Source organism: Meriones unguiculatus, chromosome 15 (assembly GCF_030254825.1).
Source record: "Meriones unguiculatus strain TT.TT164.6M chromosome 15, Bangor_MerUng_6.1, whole genome shotgun sequence".
NCBI classification, from domain to species: domain Eukaryota; kingdom Metazoa; phylum Chordata; class Mammalia; order Rodentia; family Muridae; genus Meriones; species Meriones unguiculatus.
The window spans coordinates 45,893,169-45,911,161 of record NC_083362.1 but is presented as its reverse complement, the minus strand read 5'-3'; the positions used below and the strand labels follow the sequence as shown (position 1 = coordinate 45,911,161).

General features: G+C 47.0%; 1 protein-coding gene across 14 annotated transcripts in view; it reads right to left on the bottom strand.

Moving 5' to 3' along the window:
* Spats2l (spermatogenesis associated serine rich 2 like) overlaps positions 1-13,916 on the bottom strand; it is a 166,746-nt gene extending 152,830 nt beyond the window's left edge. For 3 of the 14 annotated variants that reach the window (XM_060368379.1, XM_060368386.1, XM_060368387.1), the window contains exon 1: positions 13,291-13,431. The gene's annotated coding sequence lies outside the window, so the exon portion shown is untranslated. Of the gene's footprint in view, positions 1-11,090; positions 11,196-13,064; positions 13,216-13,290; positions 13,432-13,601; positions 13,779-13,865 lie in introns of those variants that run through there. The other 11 variants (XM_060368382.1, XM_060368390.1, XM_060368381.1 and 8 more) reach the window with 9 other exon arrangements.
* Positions 13,917-17,993: the final 4,077 nt, after the last annotated feature.

The following is a 17,993-nucleotide window of genomic DNA, read 5'->3' as shown; positions in this document are numbered from 1 at the left end:
TGACTTAGAATTGATTGCTTGGGTGGAGGATAGGTCCCGGTGATGCAGCAGGGGTTAGGAAAAATGCTGGGGGGTGTTATTTGCCTTCATATATGAGCTGGAGATAGGCTGGTCTTGGCTTACAGAGGAGGCCTTCATGACATTGACTAGGTTAATGAAGATCACTCATGGTCAAAAGAGACAAGTAGTTCTATGTTTTCTGCCACTCGGAATCTCAGGCCTAAACTGGAGAGATGGCCTCTTGGGAGAAACGGACAGCATGGTGAAGGAGAGTTAGCAGGATGAGAAGTATTGGCTGACACTGGGACCTTACCACCCTGAAAAGAAGAGTCTGAGTAGCAAACACAAGAGTTCTTGGAAGACACCAGCCCATTCTGCGGCACGGCGAAGGGATGCCATGCCTTTGCAAGACAGATGGGGAAGGGGCCCGAGAAGATTTCAATGCACTGTGAAGAAGAGGTCTTAAGAGATATGTTCCATCTACCTGTGCTTACACCAAACAGCAGTGTGCTCACAGTAATGCAGGTCCCAACACTATTCAAGCTCAGACCTAGGAGCGTTGCAAACTGTCCTTAGTGTCACCTGGCATCATTAGTGTGTCAAGTACCCATTCCTGGGTGGGTTCAAATGGGATTCCTATATTCGGCAGGACATCAAGCTACGGTATCCACAATCTTTCTAATTTCTTCTTAGAAACTTACATGTGGGTACTACAAGTACCTTTTATATAAGCATTTTCTAAATATGCCGTGCCTTAGTCAATGGGGGGTGGGGAAGACCTGCTTGAAACGCAATCCAGAGGAGTCCAGAAGATGAAACTCTATCAAAAGTTTGGAAATTAAGAATTAGTATTGCATGGAAAACTGAGTCGATGTCACCCTTCACAGCTGAAACAGTTCTTGCTTGTGGACCATGGAGAAATAAAAGAGTTGATATTGAGCATTAAGTAGTATTTTTTTTAAAGACCTTAGCCAGGCATGATGGTGGATAACTTCAATCCCAGCAGGTAAGCAGAGGCAGGCTGATGTCTGTGAGTTTGAGGCCACGCCCTGGCCTACAGGCGTGTTCCAGGCCGGCAACAGACACACAGTGACACCCTATCTATACAAGGTCCTGGAGTTACGGTAAGGCAGTCAACTGAATCAGGACTGTGGAGGTCAGACCCCTGTACTGACTGCAGTCCACCACTCAGATCTCATCAGAGACATAAAGGGACAAAGGTCTGAAGCAGGACAGTGATCGGCCTCGAAGCTCCCAGTTTCCCGTTCAGTGAGCACAGGGCCACGCACACTCTAGCTGCCTATCACAAATGGCATTATATCTGCTCAGACTCTCACTCCCGTTTCCAGAATGTCAATCCCAAGGTTCCCTTGGTCAGGTGCCTAGCAGTCAGCACAATATACAAAAGTCAGCCTACACCGAGCAAGAATGCCTCTAATCGAAATCGGTCTCTTTTGATGTTCTAAAGCTTTTCTTTCCCTGCAAGCAACAAAGCTCCCAACAAAAGAACTTCCCCAACACCCACAGTTAAGCAAAGAATGGTTCCAACCAAATGAGTATAAAGAACACTCCCCGGTCTCTAATTTCTACATGAAGCTTCCTTTTCAGGGTATTTTAGTGACTTCCTTTGTTTGTAATTTATCAGCAAAGAAAAAACTCGAGTTTATTTTGACGGCAGTGCACCTGACTATTCCAGGATTCAAAAGCCTGCTTTGCTTACTGTCACACTATCCTGGCAGAGGATGTAAACAGGCGTTCCCCACCCCGTGGCTTCATGCTATGCCCACAATTCCAGAATTTTCACAGATGCAAACTGTGATAGAGTTGGACTGAACTAAGCTGCGAAGGCAGCTTCCTCCTGGTACTTTCTTCACCACGGAATGGGCAGAGTTTGAGCTCCTTGGTGCAGATTTTTTGTCTTTTCTAAGCCTCAGGGAAGGGCAGTGAAGCTGCTCAAGGCAGGGAGCACGTGTCTAGTAGGCTTACGTCAGCCCTTCCACAGCACTCAAGTGCGAGGGCCTGGACTTTACAGTGTCCTATTTAGTCATTACGAAATCATAACGTAACAGCAGATATTGCTAATTTTGCTTTGTGCATGACAGAACCAAAGTTCCAGAAGATCAAATACCCTGAGCCAGCTCATACAGCCAGCCCATACCAGGTATCAAACCTCAGCTTCCAAATGCCCACCCGGGGCTTCTTTTGCCTTTAAAACACACTGGCCTTAGGAAAAAAGATAAGAGTTTTCAATGTAGATTTTCCATGTGTGAAGGAAAGTAGACTGTTGATATTGCAGGGCTGTGGGTTCTGAAATCACACAACAAAGGCAGCCACTGTCCTTCTCCACCCAGCCTTCCACACGGCTGTACCATCTGCGAACATAAACGCCATACCTGCCTTCCCCTTGTCTTCCAGTTGTACACACAGTACAAACGGGACCTAGAGGTCAGCGGAGGGGCCACCTGCACGGCTGTCACTTGTCAGGCATCTGGAACGAGGGGACACTCAGAGGTGTACAGTGTCAATATATTTTTATCTCCAAAGGTTCATGTGTTGGGAGCCTGGTCGTGGGGCAGACAATGTTGGGCAATGAGGCCTCCTGGGAGGTCCTCAGTGACTGGGAGCACAGCGTTGGAACGGGTTCTAGGCCTTTTGTCTCCTCTGGCTTCCTGTTCTCAGACAGATTCCCTTCCTCATACCCACATGCTCTTCAGCCATCCTTTCCCTGGACCCCTGCCAAAGCCAGCGCTGTGCTGTTTGAGCGCTCAGCCTCCAAAGCTGCAAGCTGAATAAACCTTCAGTGTGCCTCCTTAGGTATTTTGTTATAACCACAACCAGAAAAAAAAAAAAAAAGTGAGGCAGCCAGCATGCAAGGAAAGCATTCCATTCTGCAAATAACCTATTAAATGTTTTGCCCATTATTGGTAGACCCGGGGGAAAGTAAGAGACTCAGCTCTAGGATCTGCAGCTCACAGACAATACTGGTATGAAGAGACACAACAGGACCTTCAGTCAGAGGATTTAGGATTCTCTCACAAGGGCTCAAAGTGGGACTTGCACTTGTGGGAGGCAAAGCAGAGCTTGGCACACTGACTGAAAATCTGACCGCTCAAGAACAAGGCTGAGTTATGATTTCCTGACCAAAATGCACTGTCCACTGGATCGGACGTCACTAAGGTACAGATGCTGGGGAGTGGGGTGGCATTCCCTCTGCAGAAGTCCCAAGCTGCTCCCAGGGCCTGTAAACATGGAACAAACAGGCACACCGGCACGCTCACTACTCCTCTCGGCCCATTTTTCTGTAGCTGTGTGACTTTCACATTTTTATTTTTAGCAGTGGAACATTTCCTCTTGACAACACCTTATACAAATGTTCGTCAGGTAAAGCAGATCAAAACAGGTGCTTACAGAGAAGTCAAGGCAGGGGTTGGTTCTTTCCAGAACGGTAGGGCTCTACAGGACAGAGTGCAAATCCCTCTCATTGCCTGTCCCAGACTTTCCCAGGAATCTGGACCTCTGAGAATTGCCTCTCCATTGTCTTGGTTTCCCTGAGAAGGTTCTTTCCTCTTGCTCCAACCCGACAAAGAGTCCCATCATTTTCCCCACTGCGAACACAGGAGATTCTGTAAATCTCCCAGAACACGGCACACTATCTGCTGTGTCTCTGCAGTCCACACTCCCTTCTCCCAAAGCCTCTTGGGTCAACTGATGCCCAGAAGGCCTCCTCCGGCATCTGGCATGAGTTCTGCAGGGCACTTACCAGCCGCTGGCACAGTTTTCTTCGGGGCACAGTGGCGACATGCATACTATTGACTCGGAACCCCTTGATTCACGAACTGGCTCGGGAGCTTAAGAGCTAACGAGTTGGAAGCTGTGAGGTAACCCACCAGGGAGGACTGCAAGCAGGATAACGGATCGTATAGACATGGCCCTCATCGTCCCTCCTGCTACCTCACAAGTAGGAGTCGTCCAGGAGTGTGCTTGTATTCCCTTCCTGTCTAGCTCGAGGACTCCCTCTCTCACACCACAGGGCTCCTGCTCCGCTCCTAGAGTAACCGGGGAGGCCTAGGAGAGAGATGCATTTGTGCTTTCCGCGCTGTGTGTAAGATCCTGGGCTGTGCAGTTCGGAATCTGTCTCTCTAATTCCGAATCTTATCTAAAGCATTTTTCTACCTCTGGATTTGAGAAACCGAAAAACCGTTGCTTCTCTGTGCAACGGAGCTGACATAATCATTCCAAAGGCTCATGGGTGGAGCTTGTACCAGTCACATTTCCTACGAAGGCAGAGATATTCTGTAGTGATGTTGTCTAATAAAATTACAATGCAACCCACACAGGCAATTTCAAATTTTCTAGTAGCTAGGCTAAAACAACGTGAAGTTAGTTTTAATAATCTATTTTCATTAGTGGATCTTATACAAAATATTTCTATCTTAGAATGTAATCAAAATCATACTAACGAGGGGATTAGGAGATGGTTCATTCAGCAAAATGCTTGCTGCACAAATGTGAGAAATTGAATACAATCTCCAGTGTCCATGTAAAAAAAAAGCCAGGTACAAAAATGTACATAGAAATGTAATCCCTGAGCAGGGTTGGTGAAGACAGAACACACCTAATACAGCTCAGGCATCAAGCTGTAAGTTTAGTGAAAGATCCCGTCTCAAAAAATAAGGTGGATAATAATTAAGGAAGACATCCAAGGTCGGCTTCTAGACTACATTCATGCTGGTACGAATGCACACACACACACACACACACACACACACACACACACACACTTACATTAATGAGATATTTTTAAAAACTACTCCATTGTCCCATAAAGTCTTTTACATTCCCAGCACTTCAAACTTTGAATTAACCATGTTTCAAGTGCTCACTGGCCATAAGTGGTAGCGGAATTACGGTACTGTCCTCTGTCCCCATCCCTCCCATCCATCGTCTCTTTCTCATAACAACACACTTCCTTTGGTAAGACTGCTGTGGATGGAAGCAGACAGCAGAGCCCAGGATCATTAGAGGTGATGGCTGTACACCTGAAAGGGAGGCCTGACTCATAAAGGAGCTTTTGTGCCCTGCTAGGGAGCTTAGACTTTCTGCTCGGCTACGGTCACTGTGCTGGATTTTAAGTGAAGAGTCATGATTAGACTGGCCTTTTAGAAAAGGCAGCACCGTGATGAACGGACTGAAAGCAAGCCAGACAGAAGGCAGAGCGACTAGAATAAACCTCAGGAGAGGGACTGAGGACCTGACCCAACACAGCAATGGGAATGACTGTAGGGAAAGGAGAGGGCAGATTCTGTGTAATCTAAAAATGTGGTCACCTAGCTTCTACCAAGGCTCAGTGATCAAGAAAACATAGGAGATGAGGAAGGGAGGCTTCTAGGGCAACGCATAGTTTTAAACTTGTTGGAGTGGCTTCACTACGTGGGACAGAAAGGGGGCCCACACTGGCCTGCAGATGAATCTCACCGTGGACTCGCTTAGCTGACAGTACCTGAGGTAACACTAGCAAAGGTCCTCAACCAAACACACAGACTGAAGAATCACTGGCACAGGGGTGGCAGGCAGAAGCAAGACATGTGAGCTGCCACAGGATAAATGCCCAGAGGAAGCAGAGGCTGAGCGCCAAGGATTCCGAGGCTGGAGAAGACGGGAGGGGCCTCAGTGCAATCAACAGTTTTCCTCTTCCTTTCTCTGCGTATCATACATCAATCAGATTGAAGACAGAAAGAGTCCACTAGTTTGTTGTTGTTCCTGCTTCTGGAACACTGAAGCTATGACTTCAACACACCATCACCTTTCACACACCCGTGGAATTCGCCTGACCATCAGTCACCACCTGTTGGTCATCTGCAGAGCCATAGTTCCAGGGGAGGGGGGCTCGCTGTGGCCAGCGGTCTTTCAGTGGTCAGCGTCTGGAGAGAACTGACGGACACGTGTTTGCGGTTCCACTGTGCACCACTCCCAGGGCACTGTGAAGAAAAAGCCAGGCGCTTGGGGGTTTAGACACCAAGCAGAGCATCCGACACACAGCAACTTTTCAGTCAAGTTCTGTAAGTTCCCTGAGCTTCAGTGTTCCTGTCCCAAGGGGCACATAAACTCTACCTTGCAAGTTCACTGTCAAATCGAAATAAGCGGATTTGTAAGTGGTAACTGTGGGAACTATATTCAGTTGCTCGCTGCAGACAATTAAGCAGTTGGCCTTTTAAATGCCGATGTATATTTTTGTATCCTTTCTTCATCACAGAGCATGTTTGATTCCTGCCCTCAAACTGCCTCGTTCAATGCATGCTTTATAGATGGCTATCAACTTTTCTAGCCTCCTGTTTTGCTTTTCAGTAAAATGGGGCCCCGATGGCCTCCCAGGACTATCTGAGGACAAAGGGACATACTATGTGTAACTAAGCAAGACCCTGCCCTATAAAGTCTGTTTGCATACATGGTTAGCGATGGCTGTTTACTACCTCACAAAACGGAACAATCCGTAATGTACAACTTTCCTTGCCACCCCAAGTCTCAGGTTGGGTCCCCAACGCTCCTAGTTTTGGGGTCCGTGAGGGCAGTTGTACAGAATCAACCGAGGGCTCTCTATCAGCAGCCTGCTTATGCAGCTCCAGAGCTCCAGTAGACACGGTGGGTCATCCCCACACTGGCTGCTCGGGATCACAACCAGAGGGAGCTCATTCCTTACACTTCTGGCCAAGTGTCAGCTTCCGTGACGTTCATCCCACAGGAGGCCCTTCTTGACATTCCGAGTGAGTTGGGTACACATGAGGGATATTGCTGGTCATACAGTGTACAGGATTTATTCTGTGCTTTATTTTGTGGTCAGTTCAGCACGTGTCATCATATACGCTTATAGGAGGCATCTATGTACACTTCAGGTTCCATTACTGAACACTCAGATGAGCAGTGCCCGGAACTCTAGATGGCTTTCAGCCTATGATCGGTGGTGATACAACTGAGGGCTGGTGGTTGGGGATTTTTTTTTTTTAAATATAAGTTTACATATTCCATATGGGATAAAAGGAAGAAATACCATCAGTATACCAAGTGCTCAGGAAGAGGGGATTTCTGCTTTCCCAGGATGGAATAATCATGTGGCCACAGAGAAGCCAAAGTCCAAACAGCAGTGACCCTGAGTTTGAGCAGATTCTTCCGGCCTTGGAATACAGGTTTTGTACTTTGAAGATGGCCAAGTGGTAGGGCTAATCGTTACCTGGAGGCCCACCCTGCTAGTCTCCACCAAAAACCTGTGCTTCTCCTGTGACACTAAACCATGTCTCCCAACCATTCCTCAAGGTTTGGGTCTAGGAACACGCATGATTTTTTTTTTTTTTAATCCTGGAAATCAAGTTTCTATTCCATGCAGACGCTTTCCCTCCCCATTAAATTCCCAATAATAGCTACTAAAATCGTATCCAATTCCTTTAAAAATCAGCCCAAACAACTGTCATTTCCACAATGTCCCCTCTGAGCTCCCTTGGACTGCCATCTGTGTGATGCACATTGTCTTCTGCCAGAGTAACCTCTTCATAGAGAAGACGCCTTCCGCAAAACAAGTCTTTAAAGTAAGTTTAAGGAATTGGACTCTGCTTTGAGTGCACTCTAATGCAGTGGTTCTCAACCTGTGGGTCACAGCCCCCTTGCAGTGAACACCTTTTTCACAGGGGTCACGTAAGACCGTTAGGAAACAGATATTTTCATTACAATTCATAACAGTAGCAAAACTACAGCTGTGAAGTAGCAACAAAAATAATTGTGTGGTTGGGGGTTCACCATGACTATGACGTGGGGGGGCTGTATTAAAGGGTCACAGAAGTAGGAGGATTGAGGACCATTACCCTAATGGACTTGGCAAGTTCTCTTCTGACTCATTCTCAGATGGACTCCCAGATGAGTTTCCCACCAGTCTACAGGGCTGCTTTTAGATGAAAACACTGGACAGCCCTGCCATATTACAGTCTGGAGTTTTAAGGACAATTAACAGAGTCTTTATGTCACTGATGAGTTTCACCTGATTATTTTTTACATATAAAATACTAGCATTAAGCCTACAGCTTTGCATTTTTTTTTTTTTTTGCTCACTATTGGAACTTATCATCCCACCTTAAAATAACTTCAGCCTTCTCAATTCCAAGTCACAACTGCCAGGCGCCATCATTATCTCAACTCTGGGAACGCCAAGGCCTCAGAACCTCACAGCTGATGAATGGAGACACTGGTCAGAACCGCCCAAGAAAGGTGAGAAAAACTCCGTGACAGAAGCCTACTACAAATGCCTGTCCCCTCATCCAATGTCAGCATTAATTTCTATGTTAACACACATTTATTGAGGTTGTGACTAAAAGTCAGACTGTGTGTCAGGCCTCCGACACACACCTGTGAGCAAAGCAGAGATGCTAGGAAAGCCCAAGATTTAAGGACAATCCTCTTTTAGCTTATTACCTCCACAGGTGCTGTCAAACACTTGCTATAACCAATGGCGTGTAGCTGTTTCAGTCAGAAGGCATTAGGTGCCCTCAAGAAGCTTGCAATCTACCTGGGAAAGCAAGGAGCAATGGTGTAGGAGAAATCTAAGCAAAAGTCTAAACTTAAGAAAAATGCAGACAGAAAGGCGGAAGAAGAAACCAGTGAAGGCAACATGACCAAGGTTTGACTCTGAAGACTGGTTGTGTCAGAGGGAAAACAGATAAAAGCAGCAGCAGCAACAACAAACAGGGCATTAAAAATATGGAAGAAATGAAAATGAGCAGGGCAGAAGGTGCCATGCAAAGGGGCAGAGGTTCGTGTTGGAAAGAAGCAGGAGATAAAACTGTTGAGTTCAATTTGGGCAAAAGTATAAAATACATGAAAAACAGACTGGGAGGTTGGACCTTATGCCAGTGAAGAGCAGGAAGGCTGGAAAGTGTTTGAGCCGTAGGTGGTGTTTGGCTTACTTTGGACACAGGTTCCCAGTAAACCCTGAATGAGTTAGAAATATAGCTCCTACTCCGCTGAACATCAGAGCTTGGCCTTGTTTACCTCAAACACACTCAGGACACTTATACTCGGCTTATTGCTGGACAAAACCATCTGACAAAGAGACTATTTTACAATGAAGTGTTTAATTCAGTTTCGATGTGAGTATTGGGCACTTACATGGAAAGCCACTGGCAACACAGGAAGAGGTGCCCAGCCTTCCAACATTGCAAGAGAATGTCCTCAACTACAGTATTCACGCTGGAGAACTGCACAAGCAAATTACAAGAAAAAAATGCAAACAAAGAAATCTCAACATTTTAAGTAAGTCACAATTTTGTGTTGGTCCCATTCATAGCTATCCTGTATCACATGTGTCCTAGTGGCCACAGGTCAGACATGTCTAGTGCACATCCATTGTTTCCCCTCCTGACGTCATGGCTCACTAGACGCTGTAGCATCCCAAGAGAGTATCACATCGCTTATCTTTACCCTGGGGAAAGGATGTAAATTCAAAGTATGGTTTCTGCTGAATGCACATCCCAGTTTCACCACATAAAGCTGAAAAATCCTACGTCAGATCATACTCATTTGGGAACCATCTTGCACTGAGAACAGCAGTGGCTTCGAACCAATTAAGCCTGAGCTCACTGGTGACAGGTTTCCTGCAGGATACGTCTGGAGAAGTCCTCTCGGGGGATGCACATTTGGAGGAGGTTGGTATGGTGGGAAAGCATGGGGTGTGGAGCTGAGAGATGGAGAGGGAAGGTTGTAAAAATCACCAGCAGACAGCGAAGGCTGATGGCTGAGGCACTGCGGAGGAATGAAGGAGAGGAAACACAGGGCTGTCTACTGGAAGGAATTGTCACAAGAAAAAGTTAGCAAGATCTGATGCAGCTTCCTAGTTTGGAAAAAAAAAAAAACCCAAAACTGGTAGAAGGGATTCCTAGATCAGGTGATCTGGAGAAACCATAAAGTATTAAGGAACAAAAGGAACTTTCATCATCGAAGGTACAAGCTTCGTAGAAGCTGTGAGGAAATGTGATCTCATGCCTGTAGCCTTTGGCTTGAGAGGAGGACAGCTACCATGAAAAGTCTGTTAAGAAAGCAGATAAGCAGGAATGGAGTCTTATCAGTAGTACAGCTAAATAGCTGCTAAGATAGGAGAGTAGATAATATTTAATAGGTTTTTATTAGAAAATAAGAGTGGAAGCTAGCCAATGAGCATACTGGAATGCTACACGTATTGTCGATATATGCCTACACAAATCATGTTTCTCTGCTATGGTACTCAGGGGGTCCTAACCATTACTACAATACACTGAATGGACAAACCTCAGTAGAAATTCAACATATGGCCTATTTATATAACAAGCTTCACAACTCTAAATTAGCCATTTTGATGTGTTAAGGAGGAAAAGAACCAAAAACACCTTCATAACAGCAGACTTCAAAAGGAGGAAAGGGAATAAAAGGTTTGTTTTTCTCTCATAAATGTTTACTGTTTTTTAACTGTTTGAATAACGAAACCCCTATTTTAATTGCGCGATCCCACCTGAAGGTGGAACAGTGGTAGAATTAACCAATTAGGTGAGTTACGTTCCACACACACAACCATTTGCGCTGTCCACGTGGTATATGCCCTGACACGCTGTGCCGTGCTGACAGAAGCTACTGTTCTGTGCATACACACTAGAACCACCACAGATTAGACTACCACAGTCAAGCAACTAGGGGCGATCACCAGGGAAGCCAGACCACAGAGCAGTGACTAAGCAACACATACCACACACATATGAAATGTACTGTCTTGTCATGTGGTAAGACTGGTGGCAGCAGCCTAAATTTTAGCAAAGGCAACCCTCTACTTTTTCCATTTTATCAAAACTGGGACTGAAGCTTCTTGTCCTGACTTATTTCCTAAGATGCTGATGGCAGTTGTTTAAAGGTCCTCAAGGGAAGGCCACCTTTGCCCTTCCAGAAAAAAATAAAATTGGTGAACACCCACTGTTAACAGTGATGCCATCCTCTGATTGTAGACCAAGAGACTGATTTTTTGAAAAGGACTAAAAATGAGTCATCTCTAAGGCTTAACTGCCATTCCCATGTAGAAGGTGACCTACCTGGCAGGGCTTTCCATACTGCCACGCTGTGGCTGAAGCCTTTGCTCCTCTGATCACCGCTGACGTGGTGAGTTAGCCTCTGCGGCCAGTAGCCACCTCGCTCCACAATGGCCACTTGAAATTAGTGTGGGCAGAAAAAACTAACAACGGAAGAATTCTTCGGGTGCTCCCCACACAAAACAAACACAAAAGGAGTCCTGGCCACTCTGCCTGCTTACAGAAGCGCATTAACTAAATGGATTCCTAGGAAGTCATTTAATATTTCAGAGATTAGAGACAAAAATTGCCAATTAATACACCCCTTTCCCAGATGTTCAGCTTTCCCCCACCTAATCTTTTAAATATTCTCTGCAGTCGAGTAATTGTATTTTTATGCAAATTATCTTTTGGTGCTAGTCTGTGTTCTCTCTCTCTCTCTCTCTGTGTGTGTGTGTGTGTGTGTGTGTGTGGTGTGTGGTGTGCGTGTGTGTGTGCCGTGTATGTGTGTATATCTGTTTAAAGCCATATGGAATCTGACATGTTTTCTGTTCTGTTGCTCCACAGAAAAAGGTTTTAACCCAGCTTGAGTTTATTTCGAAACTCTAATTAGAGACTGAAGTAGTATTTGCCTTGTCCAAATAGAAAATCATTTCCAAAGTTGATCCCCCCTCCCCACCCCCGGTTAAAAAAAGGAAAACCAACAAACACCAAATAGATTTTTTTTTTTTTTTGGAAGCACTACACTTACTTGATAAGACTGCCCCCCATCTACACAGTACACTGCTCTTTGGTTAAGTAACACAATTTCACAAGGCTCATAAAATATTTTATCCAGAAGGCAACTTTTAAAAGAGTTCTTTCAACATAATTTGTTTTACTACTTGAATAGTCTTTTCTATTTCTGACTTCCTGTCCTTTCTTTCCTCTGCCATATTGCACATCTGCTTACTCTCTGGAAAACAGTCAGGGTAGCAATGAATTGTTCCTCTAAAACAAGATAGAATGATGGTATAAAGACCACAGGATTCTGCATAGATTCTAAAATTTCTGTGTTCCCTCCACCCCCTAAAAACCTGCGGCGCTGTAAAGGAGGCAGATACTTCAGTATTTTAAATAAGCAAATGAAATATTACATATATTCCACGGAAGGAAGGAACGGCACTGTGGTTGAAGTTCAAGGGTTTTCACTAGCCTCACGCTACAGAGATCGTACTGCACTCAAAGCAAAATGCTGTACAGAAAGGATCTTCAGTGAAGAGTGTCAGGTCTCAACAACCTTGGCACCTGCTTAAAAGCCAGGGCTGCTGAGTGCCGAAATCTCATCAAGTTCACAAACGCCAACCCCACTGGCGCACTGGAAGCCTCCACGCTCGCAAGGATGGGAAGGAAACGATGGGAGGTTTCCAGTCGCATCCCGGTCCAGGTAAAGGCTGGGATCCTTCACCCGGGTGTCTGCAGTGAACACAGACCTCCAAGCAGCGAGCAAGGAGCCCGGCGATCTCCCTAGACACCCAAAAGTCAAGTTGTTTCCGCATCTCGGAAACGACCCCGGGTCTGGGCTGCGGTCCGCCCGCCGCCCGCGGACCCGGGGTGGGATGGGGGGTGGGGTGGGGGTCTCATCCGCCCAGCGGAGGCGACGACACCGCTCAGTCCCGCGGCCCCCGCGCCCGCTCCGCCCGTCCTGCGCGCCCTCGCCGCGCGCACCCGAATCCCGCCGGCCCAGGGGTGCGGGGTGCCCGGGACCTGGCGCCCCGCTCCGGCCGGGCAGCTCGGGCGGCGCGGAGCCGGAGCGCAGGGGGGCGCCCGCGGGGAGCAGGGCCGGCGGGCTCCGCGGCTCTCCCCGCCAGCCGCCCCGGGGAGGCGAGGACCGCGACCTCCGCGTCCGGGCCGCCGGGCCACACCCAGCGCCCCGGGACGCGGCCTCGGGGGCGCCCGACCCGGCCCGGGGCCCCGCAGGCCCAGCCGCGCCCCGCGTCCCGGGGAGCCCAGGCTTACCTCGGCGCGGGCGCAGCCGCCGCTCTGTCCCGGGCCGGGGCGCGGCGCTGGCGGCCCCTGCGGCGCGGAGGGCGGGCGGAGGGAGAGCCGCGGCAGGGCCGCTCGGCCGGAGGGCTGGATTCCTTCACTGCCTCAACTCCGCGCCGCCAGCCAGCCCCGCGCAGGGACACTCCCGCCCGCGCAGCCGCCCCCGCCCCGCGGCCGCCCGCCCCTCCGTGTCACTCACCGGGAGCACACACCCCGCCGGCGCCCCTCGCTCCGGCTCGCACACACGCCGCCGATCACGCCTCCCTGGGTTTTGTATCCGCTCACACGCACGTTCTGACACGGATCCCGTCCCTCCGCGCGCCCTCCCTAGCTCCTCTCCTACCCCACTTTCTGGAAGCATCCCCTGTGCTGCTTCCGCACTTTGCTGCCTTGCCCCGCAGCCAACCTCCACCCCTGCCCCTCCGATCCTCCACCTCCCCTAAACTGCCCACCGTTACCCAAACGCGGGTCGCCACCCGCGCGGGGAGCAGGAGGATCGTTCTTTCCTACCCAGGAAGACGAACTTTGCAGCCCCGGCGCCGTCTGCAAAGGCGAGAGGCTTCTCCCGGTGGAAGGTAGTTAATGCTTTCTGAGGGTGAGCCAAGCTCCAGTGTAAACAAAGATAGCTTATTCGGAAATGCCGCGGAAAATCAGGCCCCCGGATGAACGCTGGGACTCAGCCCAACCTTTGAAACCAGACTAGAGAGAAGGGTCCTGCCTCCCCGCCTTCCCCGCGGCTCACGCGCGGGGTTCTAACCGTGCGTGATCACCCACCGAGCCGCCCCGAGCCGCCCCGTGGCATCGGCCAGTGCTGTTCCTGCCTGGGAGTGAGGCAGTCGGGAGAGTAAAGGCAATCATTATTCATGATGGACGCACTTTAGATCGCACACCTCTTCCAGAGGCAGCAGAGGGAAATGCAGGCTGCTCTCAGGTTTGTTTTTGAAGGGTAACTTCCCAGCCGCCTTCTCTCTGGGCAGTAACTGTTTTCTCAGCAGCTTCTTGATACCCCCCTCAAGTTCAGAACAGCAGCATTGTATTCCATTTCAGGAAGGCGTTATTTAAAATGAATTACACTTTCAGGTAACATTGGGATCTACCCTACATCATACCCCACTTGACAAAGCCCGCTCTGGCGAAAGGAAATAACTCACTTTGTTACCTGACAGGGAGTTTTCCTCCTACCTCCTAGGCTGGAGTGATGACTAGGTGCTCTAATATTTGATCCAGTCCTTCAGGTGGGTATAGCTTTTTGTCCACCTTTTTGCAAATAAAGATGGGAGATGAAAATGTTAAATAGTTTTGCCTAAGTTTTCACCTAGTAAATAGAAGAAGAATTTGAACCCAGTCTGGCCCCACCTTGCCGCAGAAGGGAAAAACCAGCTTCTGTACAAGTCGAGGACAAATGCCATCCTGTTGCTTATTGAGTTTAGAAGAATTAATTAGTAACTTGGAACGATGCGACCTGGAGTGTGGTGCACATTTCAGATCGTCTTGCAAAGTAAGTCATTTAAGTTTGGAGTGAGGGTTCCCCCCTGACTAGAATTCGAAAACAAGTAATACATTATTGCTTCCCTAAGGATGGGCTTTGGAAATAGCACTGAACTCAGGTTTCATTCCTTTCTTCTACCACTTCATAACCTTCCCGGGACTCGAAATCCAACTTGCTTACTGAAGTCTGACAGAAAAATGCTTTCAAGACCAGAGGGATGAAAGGGTTTTCAGAAGCCAGACCTAGCCTTTTCATATTTGAGGGTGGCTTTCCAGTAAGTCATACCTATAATAATAACTGCTTTGTGGGCCAAGAGCAGAGAAGTCAAAGCGTGGAACTGATGAAAAAAAAATAGCAACAGTTACAGTAGGACTACAGCTGATCTCCAGTGAGGTGGAAGTGCAGCCCGTGATAGGGCAAGGATATGATAACCTTAAGGAAACAATGGTATCTTTCAGGAGTCAGACATGGCCCTCGCAAAACAAATCAGACTCCTGTAAGTGTTACAGACAGTTTAAAATCAGTCTTAGGCCTTCCGTTGCTCAAATTATTGTACTCTGGGAAAAGTAAAATGGTAAGTTTCTGGAATCAAGGGTTAAAAGCACTTACTGAAATGTAAGTAAAAGCTTTTCTTCCATATTAAATAACAAGGCTTATTTTGATGAGTCAAGCATAAATGGTTTTTTAAATCATATAAAATAGATTCCTACTGTTATGACACGAAGATGTGAAAACCCAAATAGAATGTGAAAGAGACATTTGTGTTTTTAAGTAGATGTTGGAAAATTGTTTGAAAAGTGCATTGTTTGAATTTATAACCAGGAGGTTATGTCAATATGACTCTCTTGTTCAGAATTATTTTGTAAGATTAAAATCCATGAATCACATTTTACTGTTTTTGTTTGATTGATTGTTTTTGTTTATTTGAGACAAGGTTTCTTTGTGTGGCCTTGGCTGTCCTGGACTCCCTTTGTAGACCAGGCTGTCCATCTGCCTGCATCTGCCTCCTTGAGTGCTGGGATTAAAGGTGTGTCACCATGTGTGGCTCTGTTTTTTTTTTTTTTTTTTTTAAACTAAATTTAAAAACTAAAGATCCTTTCTGAAGAGAATAATTACCACATCAGCAAATGTCTTCCAAAGGGCAAAGTATGTTGGTTTATATTTCCTAATGCTTCTGTGTAGATAGTTTACATCTGCAGCTACTTCTTTCTTCCTCATTGCCTTTTTCACTCTCTAACTAATGTGTTTCACTGCAAACATGAAGGTCAGTAAAGCTGACTGCCACAGTATTGATTTCAGTAAAAAGCCACATTTCCTTCTTTTCAATCCTCATTGTGCTGGATTCTTGAGTTTCTAGGTGTGGGTCTTTCAGAGCAAGGGACACCTTCTGGGAAGCCTTCATCAGTTGCATAGTATCCATTTGAATGTCAATAACTGAGTGATGTACACAGGGAATGGTGGAGTTGCTAGGCTCCAGGTTATCAGGCAGCATTTGGCCTGATAGGGCTGGCTGCAGCAGGGACATCCTGGACTTTGGCTGGGTGCAGTCACTGGGTGGAATCCAGGTTATCTCCCTCCAGGCGGTGACAAAGATACTCCAGCTCTTCAGAAACCATGATGGGATTTCACTTCTTTGTTTGACTGGATCACGGCCCTGAGACGTTCTCCAGCCAGATCACCACATTCATCTCTTCATTCTATACAGTACTGCAGACAGGCACATAGAGGTGGCAGCTCCATCGGACAGGAGCCAATGATGACACAGAGCACTGGCATGTCTGTGGGTTTAGTGGACACATAGTACAAGTAAGGAATAAAGTTTGTTCTGAGCACGGGGTCTAGGGCTGTTTGCTTCTACATTAAATCTAACACTTTTGTTAAAAAATAGGGAGGTGGTGTTCCCATTCTGGAAGCAATGAGGATATTTTAAAGGGAAACTCAGTGTTCTTCCCATCAGGGATCAGACTATTGAAACAATAGTCCTCAGTGAGTTAGAATTTCCCTTGGAGTCTCCTGATGAGGAAAGAAAAGTCTGAGCCCCTTGTGCAAAACAGAGGGGAACTTGTCTCACAGGAAGAGATTTCATGAAATGCTGAAAACTTGACAGTCTGATTTGCTGGAGATAATGGCATCAAGACAAGGATGGGTCAGTGATGGGTAAGGCCACACCTTGACCAGGACTACTTGTTGAGAGAATATCTTGTGTAGTATATGGACACAACAACTGTCAATAAAAAAAATCTGATGGCCTATAGCTTAGGCAGGAAATAGGAGGTGCGACATCCAGAGGTAGGCAGAGAGGATTCTGGGATAGAGAGAGGAGTGGATGATTCAGCCTGCAAGATGTGGGGAGGACAAGCCACATGGTACCTGAGCACAGGTAACCAGCCACACGGCAAAATATAGGTTAGTATAATCGGTATAATTATAGTATAATTTAAGATATGAGCTAGATGGAGAAGAGCCAAGATAAATGGCGTAGGTATTTGTAAATAATATTTTGAGTTTCATGAGTTATTATTATGGGAACATGGATTCTGGAGGAAAAACCTCTCTCAACAACTACTTAGGAAGACCTCCTGCTTTCTTACTCTCCGCTGAAGCTTCAGCCCTATGTCAGGACTCTAGGGTGAGTGTCACTGGAATTTATTTGTTCCTCTTCCCAATGTGGCACATTAAATCTTTTCTCTTATCAAGTCATATTCATATTCTTTCTCTCTTTCTTTCTCTTATAGCCTAGGATGGCCTAGAGCTTTCTATATTGTCAAGAATGACCTTGAATTCACAATCTTGCCTCTACTTCTCAAGTGCTGGGATTACAGGCCCGTATCACCAGGCCAGTCCATTGTTACTTGTCTCTTTAATTGGCATTTTGAGTATAGACAGCTGAGCCTGCCTTGTTAGGGCACCAAGAGCCCAAGCACTGACCCTGTCTTAGTTAGCGTTTCCACTGATGTGATGAAACACCAAGACCGAAAGCAAATTGGGGAAGAAAGGATATGTTCAGATTACACGTCCACATCACTGCTCATCATCAATGAAAGTCAGGACAGGAACTCAAACACGTAAGGAATGTGAATGCAAGAGCTGATGCAGAGCCCATGGAAGAGTGGCTCCTCATGGCTTCCTCAGCCTGCTTTCTTATGGAACCTGGGACCACCAGCCCAGAGGTGATACCACCCACAGTGGGCTAGGGCCTCCCCTATCAATCACTAATTAAGAAAATGTCTTATAGGTCTGCCTACTGCCTTATCTTAGGGAGGCTTTTTCTCAATTGAAGTTCCCTGCTCTCTGATGACTTTAGTTTGTGTCAAGTTGACACAAAACTATTCAGCACAGACCCTAACAATGCCAGGAACAGTGGAAATAATCATAACTGTAGACAGTACTGTGGCCAAGTGGGTAATCACTCC